Source organism: Gorilla gorilla, chromosome 14 (assembly GCF_029281585.2).
Source record: "Gorilla gorilla gorilla isolate KB3781 chromosome 14, NHGRI_mGorGor1-v2.1_pri, whole genome shotgun sequence".
Lineage (NCBI taxonomy): Eukaryota > Metazoa > Chordata > Mammalia > Primates > Hominidae > Gorilla > Gorilla gorilla.
The window spans coordinates 47,245,887-47,258,452 of NC_073238.2; positions in this window are offsets into that span (position 1 = coordinate 47,245,887).

The window sequence follows — 12,566 nt, forward strand, 5'->3', positions numbered from 1 at the left end:
TTTTTGCATAATCTGTAAGTTTAGGGTGAATCAACACATTCTTGTTGTGTGATAAAAGATTTTTTTTTTCCTCCCTGTAAAACACTAGCAAGTAAAATGTGCTCTACCCTGGGTTTGTTATGTTTGTTCCTAAGGAAAGTCTTAAGTATTGCACTCGTTCTGCTACTCAAAAAGCACCTTTAATCACTTGGCAGATGTGTCAGTGGCAAAGGAAAACGTGAAATCCTGAGCAGCTCATTAGATGAGCTGTAAGATAGAATTGGTTACATTTAATTTCAAAGTTCTCTCACATTTCTCTGTAAAGGGCTTATTGCAATATAGAATTATGAACTGGGAGGTTGTCTTATCTTGGGAAAATTTAATATTTCATCTTGTCCTTTAATGTGCTTGCCAAGGTATTTAAAGAGCTGAGTAAAAATTAGGATGACTGGTATTAGAATGATGAAAAATGCTTTAAGCACTTTAAATTCAGGAAGATAAGGTTAAGAAGCCCGCGTATGCTGCCACATGGTAATGTCAAGGTTGAAATGGACATGGTGACATTCCACAGTGCAATGACTGACAACCGAGTGCAATCAGCTGCCTCATGTAGCCAGGTCTCCCAAGACTCATCAGTGGCACTGATGGGGGTCATATCAACACCGATAGCTCAGCTTGTGCCCTCACCTACTGACAGCACCTCCTGCCTTGGAAAGTTCCCTCAAGGCAGGTTTCAGTGTTCCTGGGGTTTCATGTGTGTATTTCTGAGTGATCACTCCCCTAATAGCTTTGCCATGTCTCCCTTCTCTTCTATGTTGAAGCCTGAGGAAGAGGTGTGGGGAAGGGTGAAAATGTCCCCATCTAGTTCATCTTATGCTCTGTGAGCCATGGGGAATGCAGGCTGCTAGTGCTCTCAATGATAGAGGCTGCAAGGAAGCCTCTCTCTTACTCTCCTTGCAACCTTTCTGTTCCTGGGATGCAGACCATGAAGACAGACATGGGATAGTCCATAGGACAAACACTGCCAGACTCAAAATAGCCGTTCTCCTCTGGTTCTGAGGTCTGATTACCTGGCCAAGTGGATGCTTCTGTTGTCTTGGTTCCTTAAGGGGGATTTTTTACAGTTAGGCTTTCTGTTCTGTGAAGGCAGGGGCCATACTTGTCTTGTTTAACTCTATATCACTGCAGGGTGGGCAAACAATAAATACTTCTTATCGCTCTGCCTGGGACTCTCAAGTCTTTTGGAAAACAGGTTCTCCTGGGGCTGGCCCCACAAGTTTGCTGGAATTGCCTACGTTCCATCTTGGGCTCAAGCTGGAACCCTCACTGAATTTAAAATGTCTCATAATATATCTTCTGGTAGTTACTTTATGCTTAATTGTTTTATTCCTAGAGAGCTTTGAAATTGTGATAACCTTTATTGCCCAGGTTGTTATCATTTCAACTTATGTTTTTCCTGACCTCCACCAGTTAGTTTTCTGTTTAAACGTAGACTAACATGAGCATGTCAACATTTTAATCATGACGAAATAATTGCCCCTTGCCTTGACACTAACAAATCATATGACCTTGGGCTAGGGTTGCTAGAGAAAACACTGACCACCCATTCAGTGCGAATTTCTGGTAAGTAATGAATAATTTTTGGTATAATTATGTCCCATGCATTTTGGTGGTAGAGCGTAGTGCCAAACTTATGCTAAAAATTCTTTTTGGTCTGAAATTCAAATTCAGTGAGTTTTCCTGTTTTTCTTTTTCTTTTTTATTCTGGACAAATCATTTTTATTTTCTTTGTTTCTGCTTCTTCATCTACAAAATGAAGTATCAACCTTGTGTACCTTGTTAATCTAAAGCTCAAATGACATTAAGTACATTAATATTTGTTCATAAGAATTTTCAATAAAATGTGAGATATTGTTAGTCATACAATAATGTTTATTGGGTATCTGTACTTGCTCTTGCTGATGTTAGCCACATTTGCTCTAGTGAATTAAAAACAAGTAGAAGACATGTTTTGCTTTTAGGAGCTTTGTAGATAGCTAAGAAGATAAGCTCTATGGCCTTTCAGACACTACAGAAGATAAGCAAACACAGTGTAAGGTAGTAAGAACTGTAGTGTAATGCTAGATGAGACTGGACAGGCAACACTCCAGGAGGATGCTGAGGATTGAGTCTTGCATTGGACCTGAAGGACTTAGTGGATCCTGGACTCCTTGCTGGGAATCCTCAGCAATCCTGTGTGTTTCCCTCTGTAGAATGACAGAAACAGGGAACATTATGAAGTCCAGAAACAAAGCTGAAAAACAATGAGGAAATTTGCCTCTGGAGCATAACTTCAGATCCATGTTCCAAGTTCCAATGTGAGTTAATTTGTTCCCATTTTTAATTTATTTTCAACTTGGAAAACAAGCTAACATAATGTTCTTTACAAATGAGAAAATCCTCCAGTCCCCCATATAATCCCTCTCTTAAGTACGTATTCAAAATGGAAGATTATGCTGTTTTTTAATTCATTTATTAATTATTCATTTAATAAATGGGTATTGAGCACCTGCTATGTACCAAGCAGGTGCTAGGTGTATAGGGTTTTTTTTTCATTATTATTTCAATAGGTTTTTGGGGAACAGGTGGTGTTTGGTTACATGAATAAGTTCTTCAGTGGTGATTTCGGTGCACCCATCACCAAAGCAGAACCCAATGTGCAGTCTTTTATCTCTCACCCCCCTTCCACCTTTTCTTCCAAGTCCCCAGTCCATTTTATCACTCTTATGCCTTTACATCCTCATAGCTTAGCTCCCACTTACGAGTGAGAACATACGATGTTTGGTTTTCCATTCCTGAGTTACTTCACTTAGAATAATGGTCTCCAATTCCATCAAGGTTGCTGCAATGCCATTATTTCGTTCCTTTTTATGGCTGAGTAGTATTCCATGATATATATATATATACCACAGCTTATCCACTTGTTGATTGATGGGCATTTGGCTGGATCCATATTTTTGCAATTGCAAATTGTGCTGCTATAAACATGCATGTTGATGTATCTTTTTCATATGACGACTTCAAATATAATCAACTATCAAATGATAGTTGTACTTTTAGTTATTTAGGGAATCTCTACACTGTTTTCCACAGTGGTTATACTAGTTTACATTCTCACCAGCAGTGTAAAAATGTTCTGTATAGGGTATTTAAAGATAAAAATGGGACAACTTCATTGAGGAGCTCACTTCACATGCTTCTATAAATGGATCTTGAGGTCTTGTGTAGAGATTCTAGTGGGACAGCTAAGCTTTGAGTGTGCCCTTGACCTGGGAACCCTCTTTCTTTCTCTGTGAGGAATTACTTTTCCCAGTGAACTTGATATTTGTGTAGGATCATATGATCTAACCAGCTGATCAACTCTGGTCTTTAAGAAAGTACAGTTCACTCCAGCCTGGGCAAGAGACGGAGACCCCGTCTCTTAAAAAAAAAAAACGACTGATGTTATAGTCAGATAACCATCATTTTTGAAAAACAAAATGAAGTCTGATGCAGAAGACAGGCGTGTCATGAACATAGCTAATACAGTAGGATAAAGAGATTGTGCAGATGCGGTAGAAGCAGAGGATACGGTGCCTGTGAGGGATTTCAGGTTGGCTTCTCAGAGTAGGTGGCCCTGGGCTTTAAAAGAGCAGGGAGCTCACTACGGTGTGAACGTGGGGAAAACATTCCTGGCAGGATGAACATCTTGTGCCTTTGAATAGCATTTATCGTATTCTGCCTCACGGCTTCCTGCCTTCTTTGCGCAGTTCCACCACCAGATTGTGGGTGCTTCCAGGCCCAATAGTGCTGTGTCTTAATTGTTTTTATATCTTCATCATCTAGCATAGTGTCATTCAAGTTGCAGTTTTCACTCAATGGGCTAAAATTGTGTTGATAACCTTTTTGAATAGAATTCATAGTGGCAAGGTGGTATATGCAGAATATGCTCTACTTATTATTAACAGGCACTGTGAAGACAAAGACTTTGGTTCAGACATTGGCTGGCCGCTCACTGGATTGTACAGTCTTGAGCAAGATACCCTCCCTGAAACTTTTCCTTAGAAGAAAAATGAGAAAAATAATATCTACTTTGTATGTTGAAGACTGAATGAAATTGTGTGTAAAATGTGACTGGCATAATTGCTGGCATCTTATTCAATATTAATTCCCCATACTCACCCATAATATACTCCTTAAGCTGACTTAGAATTTAGTTGTACATTTGTTGGAAGAAAAACTTAAGGACCTAAAATATAGTCCACTACAGAATAAAAATTCTGCTTGTGGGAAATATAACTATGTTTACAGCTTCTTACACATTGTTACGTACCCACATATTGCAAATAGATCATGTTTACATGATTCCCCTGTGGGGGATGCTTTGGTTGGCGGATGGTTATGCATGCATCCCAGATGTGTTCTGCTGAGGCTGCATCTGGAAATCAGGAGGATATTTGCAAGACATCATGAACATCTGAAATGTCAAATTTAACAAGTATTGAATATATATTTTGATGCAGAATCATTATAGATAAAGAATAGTAACACATGAGAGGTGTTTAAGAAAATAATTTTGGGGAAAGAAAACTATTCCCTCCACAAACCTCTGTGAATCAGAAGAGCTGATCATTATTTGATTTAGGGACATGGGCAGGGATTAGAGCTGTCTCAGGGCACCTACATTCCTCAGCAGCAGGGTCTGAGTCTCTGCTTTGTTAGATGAAGCAGTTTCAGTGAAAACTGATTTCTAAACATTTTCAACAGTTTGAAACTGGTGTGCTTCCAAATATAGACCCAGCCTTGAGAAAGGTAGGCTATTTTGGGGAATGGTCAATTTCTGGAAGACTAACTGAAGACTTAGTTTAAGCATTTGGATAATATTAGAGGATGTAAAAGTCCCCATTCCCCTTGCCCATCTACCGAATTCAGTATCACTTTTGAGACAGGGAGTCATTCTATATCCAGATTCCCAATCTTCTATGTTCTCCAATTGCCTGTTCTCTACCAGGGATGAAGAGAGGAAGCTGAGATTCAGGAGGACTGTGTTCGATGGACAGTGTTTTCTACTTTCTATCCTGGTTCAGCAGGATGCAAGAGTAAACCTCAGATTGGGTTGAAAGATGGATGAATGTCTTTGTTGTCTCTCATGAGTGCAATGCCCAGGACAGAGGGTTTAAGTGGCTTGATCTGTGTGAGACAGTTAACATTCCTGGGAAACATCTTCTAAGTAAGGAAGTGGTGAGGGGTGGAGGTCCTATGAAATTGAAGACAGCCTTGCCCCTCTGAAGAATATCACAGCCTAACTCCCAACATCTCCAGCTGCATCTCCTGGCACATCCTCTGTCTCCCAACACATCCAATATGCCAGCCACATTGAGCTGATAATGATGGTATCATGACCCTAGGAGGATTTCACAGAGCTGCAGAAGGGAAGTATGCTCCAAACACTATTTGTCCCTACACATGCTATTCATTTTGCTTGGAATACACTTCATCCCATTATTGGCTGGAAAGCTCCTATTCATCCTTCAAGAACTTCAGCAAATATCACCTCTTCTGTAAAATTTTCTTCAGCACCCCAAGGCAGTTAGTCAATTCCTGGGGCTCTTATGGCACATCTGCTATCTCAATTATAGCATGTTTTGCACTATTTTGCAAGTCACCTGCTTATGTGTCTGCTTCCCTGCTGCACACATTGTTTGCTGCCTATTAAAAACCTTTCCTGTTACCCACCCCTTATTTCTTTCTTTTTTTTTTCACATTGGACAGAGATTTTAGTAGATTCTTTGAACCAGTAAGCTTCTAGTAGTTGTTGAGGGGGCTCTGTGTGCATGTTAGGGCAGGCCTTTATTGCTCAGCTAGGCAGTTTATACTTCTGTCTTAGATTTCAATTCCTGGTTATGCAGAACCTCAGAGTCAAACAAAAGTGTGAAAGCTTAGGTCCTTCTCCGGTCTGAGAACACAGCCCTTGGCATATCCACAGCATTACACATGCACATGACCTTCCAGGTATCTATCAGAGTTTTTTTTAAGCCTGCTGTGGACATCTAATTCTCCAGTTTTTCCTGTTAATCTTTTTGCTTAGCCTGCTGGTTGCTCTCCTAAGATCCACTTGCCTCAAGCAGCCAAGATATTTAACAGTTTCCTCTAATTGTTTTAAACAATTGTCCAGGGAAAAGGCTATCCTGTACTAGGTGAGCTCTGAGTGACATCAAAAAAGACAGCCATAGGAGTGGTCTTCCTGGGAACCACCAGACAGATCAAATAATGATAGTTTTCTGGCAATGGTGGTTTGAAGGAGCTCCATCCAACCCCATTTTGCCGCCTCCATTGGCTGACAGGCTGCTGCTTTTCAAGACTAATGCCTCTTCTTTCTTACTGATGGAATCTTGATGTTGTTCAGGTAACCAGCTTCAAGGAAGGCTGGGCCTTCATTTCAGCTCCTGGGGATGTATCTTGATGAGCCCAAGCCAATCATGGCAGTTCTGGTTTGCCTGCCAGTAACTGATTTCAGGATGAGAGTGTGAGGCACTTCTGGCTGAAGATGAGTCACCTGGGAAACAGGGACAAGGCAGATTGCAATTGTGTAAGTCTAGGGTGGGCCTGAGTGTCTGGATGTCTCCCCAGGGGAGGCAGAACTAGATACTGCCAGTGTGAGGTCCACACTTTCAGGAAGCTAGATGATTTCTAGGTTAAGCCTCCTCCTTTAAAAAAAGAGATACAAGAGGCCAGGCATGGTGGCTGACGCCTGTAATCCTAGCACTTTGGGAGGCCAAGGTGGGCGGATCATGAGGTCAGGAAATCGAGACCAGCCTGGCTAACATGGTGAAACTACGTCTCTACTAAAAATACAAAAAAATTAGCCTGGTGTGGTGGTGCACGCCTGTAATCCCAGCTAATTGGGAGGCTGAGGCAGAAGAATTGCTTGAACCCAGTAGATGGAGGTTGCTGTGAGCCAAGATTACGCCATTGCACTCCAGCCCAGGAGACAGTGCGAGACTCCATCTCAAAAAAAAAAAAAAAAAAAAAAAAGAGAGATGCAAGAGAAGAACAGGTCCTTTAAATGTCTCTGATGTTGGCTCTGTGAAGTGTGTTATCTGGAGCTGTAGTGTCTTGTGGCCACTAAAGAAGTAGCCAACATGCTGGGATGGCAGAATGGAAGGATGCAGACAGCCCTGGCCAAGAGCTGATGCTGTTAAATTGTTGAGTGCAGCAACCCTGGAACTGCCAATTTTCAGTACATTTTACCGTGTGAGATGATTAATGTCCTTGTGGTTTCAATCATTTTGATGTGAGTCTTCTGTTGCTTGCAGCCAGAAGTATCTAAAGCATCCTTTGTGGGATGTGGGCTCCTTAAACTCAGGCGTCCTGTGTTGCTAATCTTGGAATTCCCAGCACCAAGTATAGAGAACCTGGCCCATGGTAGTCGTTCCATACATGTTTACTAAATGAATGAATGAATGAATGGATGAAGGCCTCGTGGGGTCAAGGAGATTGTCATTAACAGCTTGGTCCACAGGCCCTGAATTAATAGAGCAAGGCCTGAGATTTACATATCTGGATTTGAGGACTGTTGAATGTTGAACCCCACTTCTGCAACACATTCTATCTGAGATTTGGGTGATATTGATTAGCCTAAGTCCTGTAAAATGTTAAATGTTTGTATTCCATCTCCCAGAAAGCCCGACAACTCCTTCAGATGGGTTTAGGTTAGCGTTTTTCAAACTGTGGATTGTAACCCCTTGGTACCTTGTGAAATGTATTTAGTGGGTTGCAACCAGAATTTTAAATCAACAGAATAGACCAGGAAAGAAAGTATCAGAGTGCGTCCTATGTATCAAGGATAAGGCATTGTTTTATGAAATGTTTATTTCCATTAGGTATGTGTATATATCTACTGGGTCATGATGTAAAGCATATTTCTTACTCTAGGTTATGGTCATAAACGTTGGAAAAACGCCAGCCTGGACCAAAGGGCCAGTGTCCCTCCGAGGAATTATGCATGTGCCACAATCCCACAGGCGCTCATAGCCACTCCTCCCATTCCTTCCCTCTCCAGTCTCCAAGCCCCATGCTGAGTGGCCCGGCCTAGGAACTGTTCCTTTTTTTGAACTTTGCTGACTCTCCGAGGAAACAGCATTTTGCGGTCGCTTCTTTTACTCTTCATTCAACTGTTTCCTGTATTCAGCACTGAGGCTTCTGAGAGGCTCTCTGTATCCCCGTGAGTGAATCGGCCTCTTGCCAGCTAGCTGGCTCCAGGCCAGACCACACAGATCACAACCAGGGACTGCTTGGCCCCTGGGCCCAGCTGTCTGTGCTCTGCCCCAGCAGAGACCTTGGCCAGGGCCAGCATTTGGGGATCAAGGGGCTTTAACTATTTAGTGGCCTCCAATTTTGAGCCACATCTTGCTTTGCCTGCTTCTGGTTTGGGGCTAGATCTTGCTTTGCTTGCTTCTAGTTTTAGGCTAGATCTTGCTTTGCCTGCCTCTGGTAGTCCTGAGGAAGAGACATATTTAAGGACAGGACTTTGGTCCTGAGTTTGAGACATCAGTCTGTGTGGAGACCCAACAGCCATGCTTACCCTTTAGGGAGAGGATGTAGAAACCCAGTCCCCATCTCTTTCCCTCCCTGTATATCCCGAGTCCTACTTATAATCCCAGTCTCCCCTGGGTCTGCAAATCAGCAGATGTCGGAGGTGCTGGAGAGGGGCATTCTTACCTCTCCTTCTTCCTATACAGTTTCCGTCTGCATACAAACCATGTTTCAGCCAAAGCCAATCTTCTGCAATTTCCCACCTTTGGGCACTTTCTTAGGCTGTGCCCTTCATCTGAAATTGCTGCACCTCATCCAGCTTCTACATGTGGAAATCCCATCCATTTGCCAAGGTAGAGCTCCCATGCCACCATGGGCTTTGAAAACTTCTCACATCTTCCTTGCTGGATTGAACTGTGCTTCCCTCTGGGTCCCCCAGGGTTTTGTTGGTGCTCATATCACATTCTGCCTCACACTGTGGTTATTCAGTTTCCTGTCTGAGCTCCTCTGCATGATTCTGAGCTCCTTGCAACTGTATTTTCTTCATCTCTTCTTAGCAAACTGCTAGGAACATAGCAGGTACTACACACGTTGTAGGAGTGATGTGCTGTTATTTCGGGGTTAAATATGGTCAGTGACATATACGATCCATTAATTTTCAAAAAGCGTGCTAAGACCATTCAATGAGGGAAAGGATGGTCTTTTCAGCAAATGGTGTTGGGGAAATGAATCTCCACATGCAAAAGAACGAAGCTGGACCCTTACATTACAACACGTACAAAAATTACCTCAAAATAAATCCAAGGTCCAAACATAAGAGCTGAAACTGTAGAAAATGTAGAAGGGAAAAAGTTTCATGACATTGGATTTGGTGATGATTTTTTGGATATGACACCAAAGACACAGGTAGAAAAAAAGAAAATAGATAAATTGGACTTCATCAGAATCAAAACCTTTGTACATCAAAGACCACTATCAAGAGAGTAAAACGACAACCCACAGAAGGGGAGAAAATATTTCCAAATCGTGTATCTGATAAGGAGTTAATATCTGGGATACGTAAGGAACTCCTACAACTCAAAGAAAAATACAAACAACCCAATTCAAAAATAGGTAAAGGACTTGAATAGAGGTTTCTCCAAAGAAGATAAGCAAATGGCCAAGTAATCACGTCTGTTCACAATCTGTTCAAAATCACTAATCAGGCTGGGCACGGTGGCTCAAGCCTATAATCCCAGCACTTTGGGAGGCCGAGGCGGGTGGATCACCTGAAGTCAGGAGTTCAAGACCAGCCTGGCCAACATGGCGAAGCCCTGTGTCTACTGAAAATACAAAAATTAGCTGTACATGGTGGCCGATGCCTGTAGTCCCAGCTGCTTGGGAGGCTGAGGCTGGAGAATCGCTTAAACCCTGGAGGTGGAGGTTGCAGTGAGCTGAGATCATACCACTGCACTCCAGCCTGGACGACAAGAGCAAAACTCCATCTCGAAAAAAAAAGTCACTAGTCATCAGGGAAATTCAAATCAAAACCTCAATGAGATGCCACCTCATACCCATTAGGATGGCTGGTATATAAAAAACCCAGAAATAACAAGTATTGTTGGGAATATGGAGAAATTAGAACTCTTGTGCACTGTTGGTGATAATGTAAAATGGTACAGCTACTATTTTTAACTTTTCAAGGAAGCTGTATACTGTTTTCCATAGAAAAATTAAAAATAAAATTCTCATATGATCCAGCAATTCCACTTTTGGGTATAAAAAGAATTGAATGCAGGATCTCAAGGAGTTATTTGTACACCTATATTCATAGCAGCATTATTCACAGGAGCCAAAAAAAAGAAGCAACTCAAGTTTCCATCAATAGATGAATGGATAAACAAAATATGGTCTATACATGCAACAGAATATTATTCAGTCTTAAAAAGAATAAAATTCTGATGCATGATGAACCTTGAGGACATTGTGCTAAGTGAAATTAGCTGGACAAAAGAACAAATACTGTCTGATGCCACTGATATGACGTGCTTAGAACAGGCAAATCCATAGGGACAGAAAGTGGAATAGAAGTCACCAGAGGCTAGGGGAGGGGAGAATGGGCGGTTACTTAATGGGCACAGAGTTTCAGTTCCACATGATGAAAAAGCTCTGGAAATGGATACTAGTGATGGGTACACAACAATGTGAATGTGCTTACTGCCACTGAACTGTATTCTTAAAAAGGATTAAAATGGTAAATTTATGTTATGTATGTTTCACTAACATAAAACAAAGAAAAAAAAAAGCTCAGTGAATTGCTAGCCTAGATGAGTAGGGAGAATGGTATCTCTTCTCCCGAACGGAGAAGAGTGATCAAGGTATTCCCAAGTGCTCAGGACCCTGGGGGACCATGAGATGCCTAAAACCTGCCCCACTTCCATCTCTGCCCTCAAAGTCTCCAGCATCTCTACAGAGGTGCAGGAGGTTGCTAAGTTGCCTAGTTGTTCTCTAAACTTGTGGTTCTAGAGGGTCCTGGGGTTCCCAAACTTCTCAGGTATCACAGTCAGGGGAGAGACCAGTGCTCCATAATGTCTGTCTTTGGCTCTGATAGCCAGTCAAAGGAGGAGTCTGGGACCTCTGTTAGTGAGAACATGAAATTGTGGGCTACTTGGGCCAATGTGAGGAGTTCCGGGGTACTATATAGTATTGGAGGAGACAGTGCGTCAGGGCAAGAGCTTCCCACGGGGTGTCTGCTGCTCCCCGAGGCCTGTGCCCCAGGAAAAGTAGTCTGATGGGGACACCCTGAGAAATGGTGGAAGGGCCAGCTCTCCTGAGAGCAGCCCAGAGTCTGTGATCTGTGAGCTGCTGGCCCTTCTTGAGCAAAGACCTGGCTCTGGATCCCAGTCCTTGAACCAGGTAGAGGATCCCAAGTATTGAGAAAACAACTATCTTTCCCTTTGAAATAGGAATTTAGTTTAGCCTAAATGGAATGAGTTTCTGGTTGCTGTTCTTGTTTTTAACCCATGGCTTCTTGTTGAACAGTGGTTTCCTTCATTGCCTTCACCTAGCTCTCTTATTCTTAACTTGTGCTCCCCTCTTCACCCATGTCCTGGGCACAGTGCAACTTCATACAGATTCCTTTATCTTTCAAAAGTCCTTCCAAGATCTCAAGACCCTCTTCAATGGGTTGTGGCCTAATGTGATGGCTGCCACACACCCATGGTGTCTGGCTGACCATATGGGAGTGTGTTAAAACCAGAGACTTTGGGAGGCCAAGGCAGGAGGTCAGGAGTTTGAGACCAGCCTGACCAACACAGTGAAACTCTGTCTCTACTAGAAATGCAAAAATTAGCTGGGCTTGGTGGCGGGCATCTGTAGACCCAGCTACTCAGGAGGCTGAGGCAGGAGAATCGCTTGAACCCGGGAGGCAGACGTTGCAGTGAGCAGAGATCACGCCATTGCACTCCAGCCTGGGAGACAGAGTGTGACTCCATCTCAAAAACAACAACAACAACAACAAAAATAACAGAGATTTCTAGGCCCCATCACCCTTCATCCTGGGGTAGGACCCAGAGTGCTATATATATTTTTTAACAGCCCTATTGAGATAAAAGTCACATGGGATCTCTCTTTTTAATAGCATCTCTGGTGATCCTGATGAGAAGCCAGGTTTGGGGGCCACTGGCTTAAGAGGGGAGTCAACCAGACCAAGCATAGTTCCAGGGGATACGGAGGGAACAAGTTCAACAACAAAACAATCCCACTCTCATTAAGTCTACATTCTATACAGGAATATGATAGTCTATTAGTAGATAAATAAGTTCATTTCAGATGCTGAAAGGTGCTATGGATAAAACAGGGCCATGTGAAGTTGACTGACTAGGGAGGATGATTTAGCTGGAATCCAGGAAGATTCTCTGAGCAAGTAGAGTGTTGAATGGTGAGAAGAGACAGCTATGTGAGGGGACAGGAAAAGGGTTCCAGGCAGAGGGAGTATCCAATGCTAAGACCCTGGAGGAGAGTGAGGCTGGCAGGTTTGAGGACTGAAAGCAGGG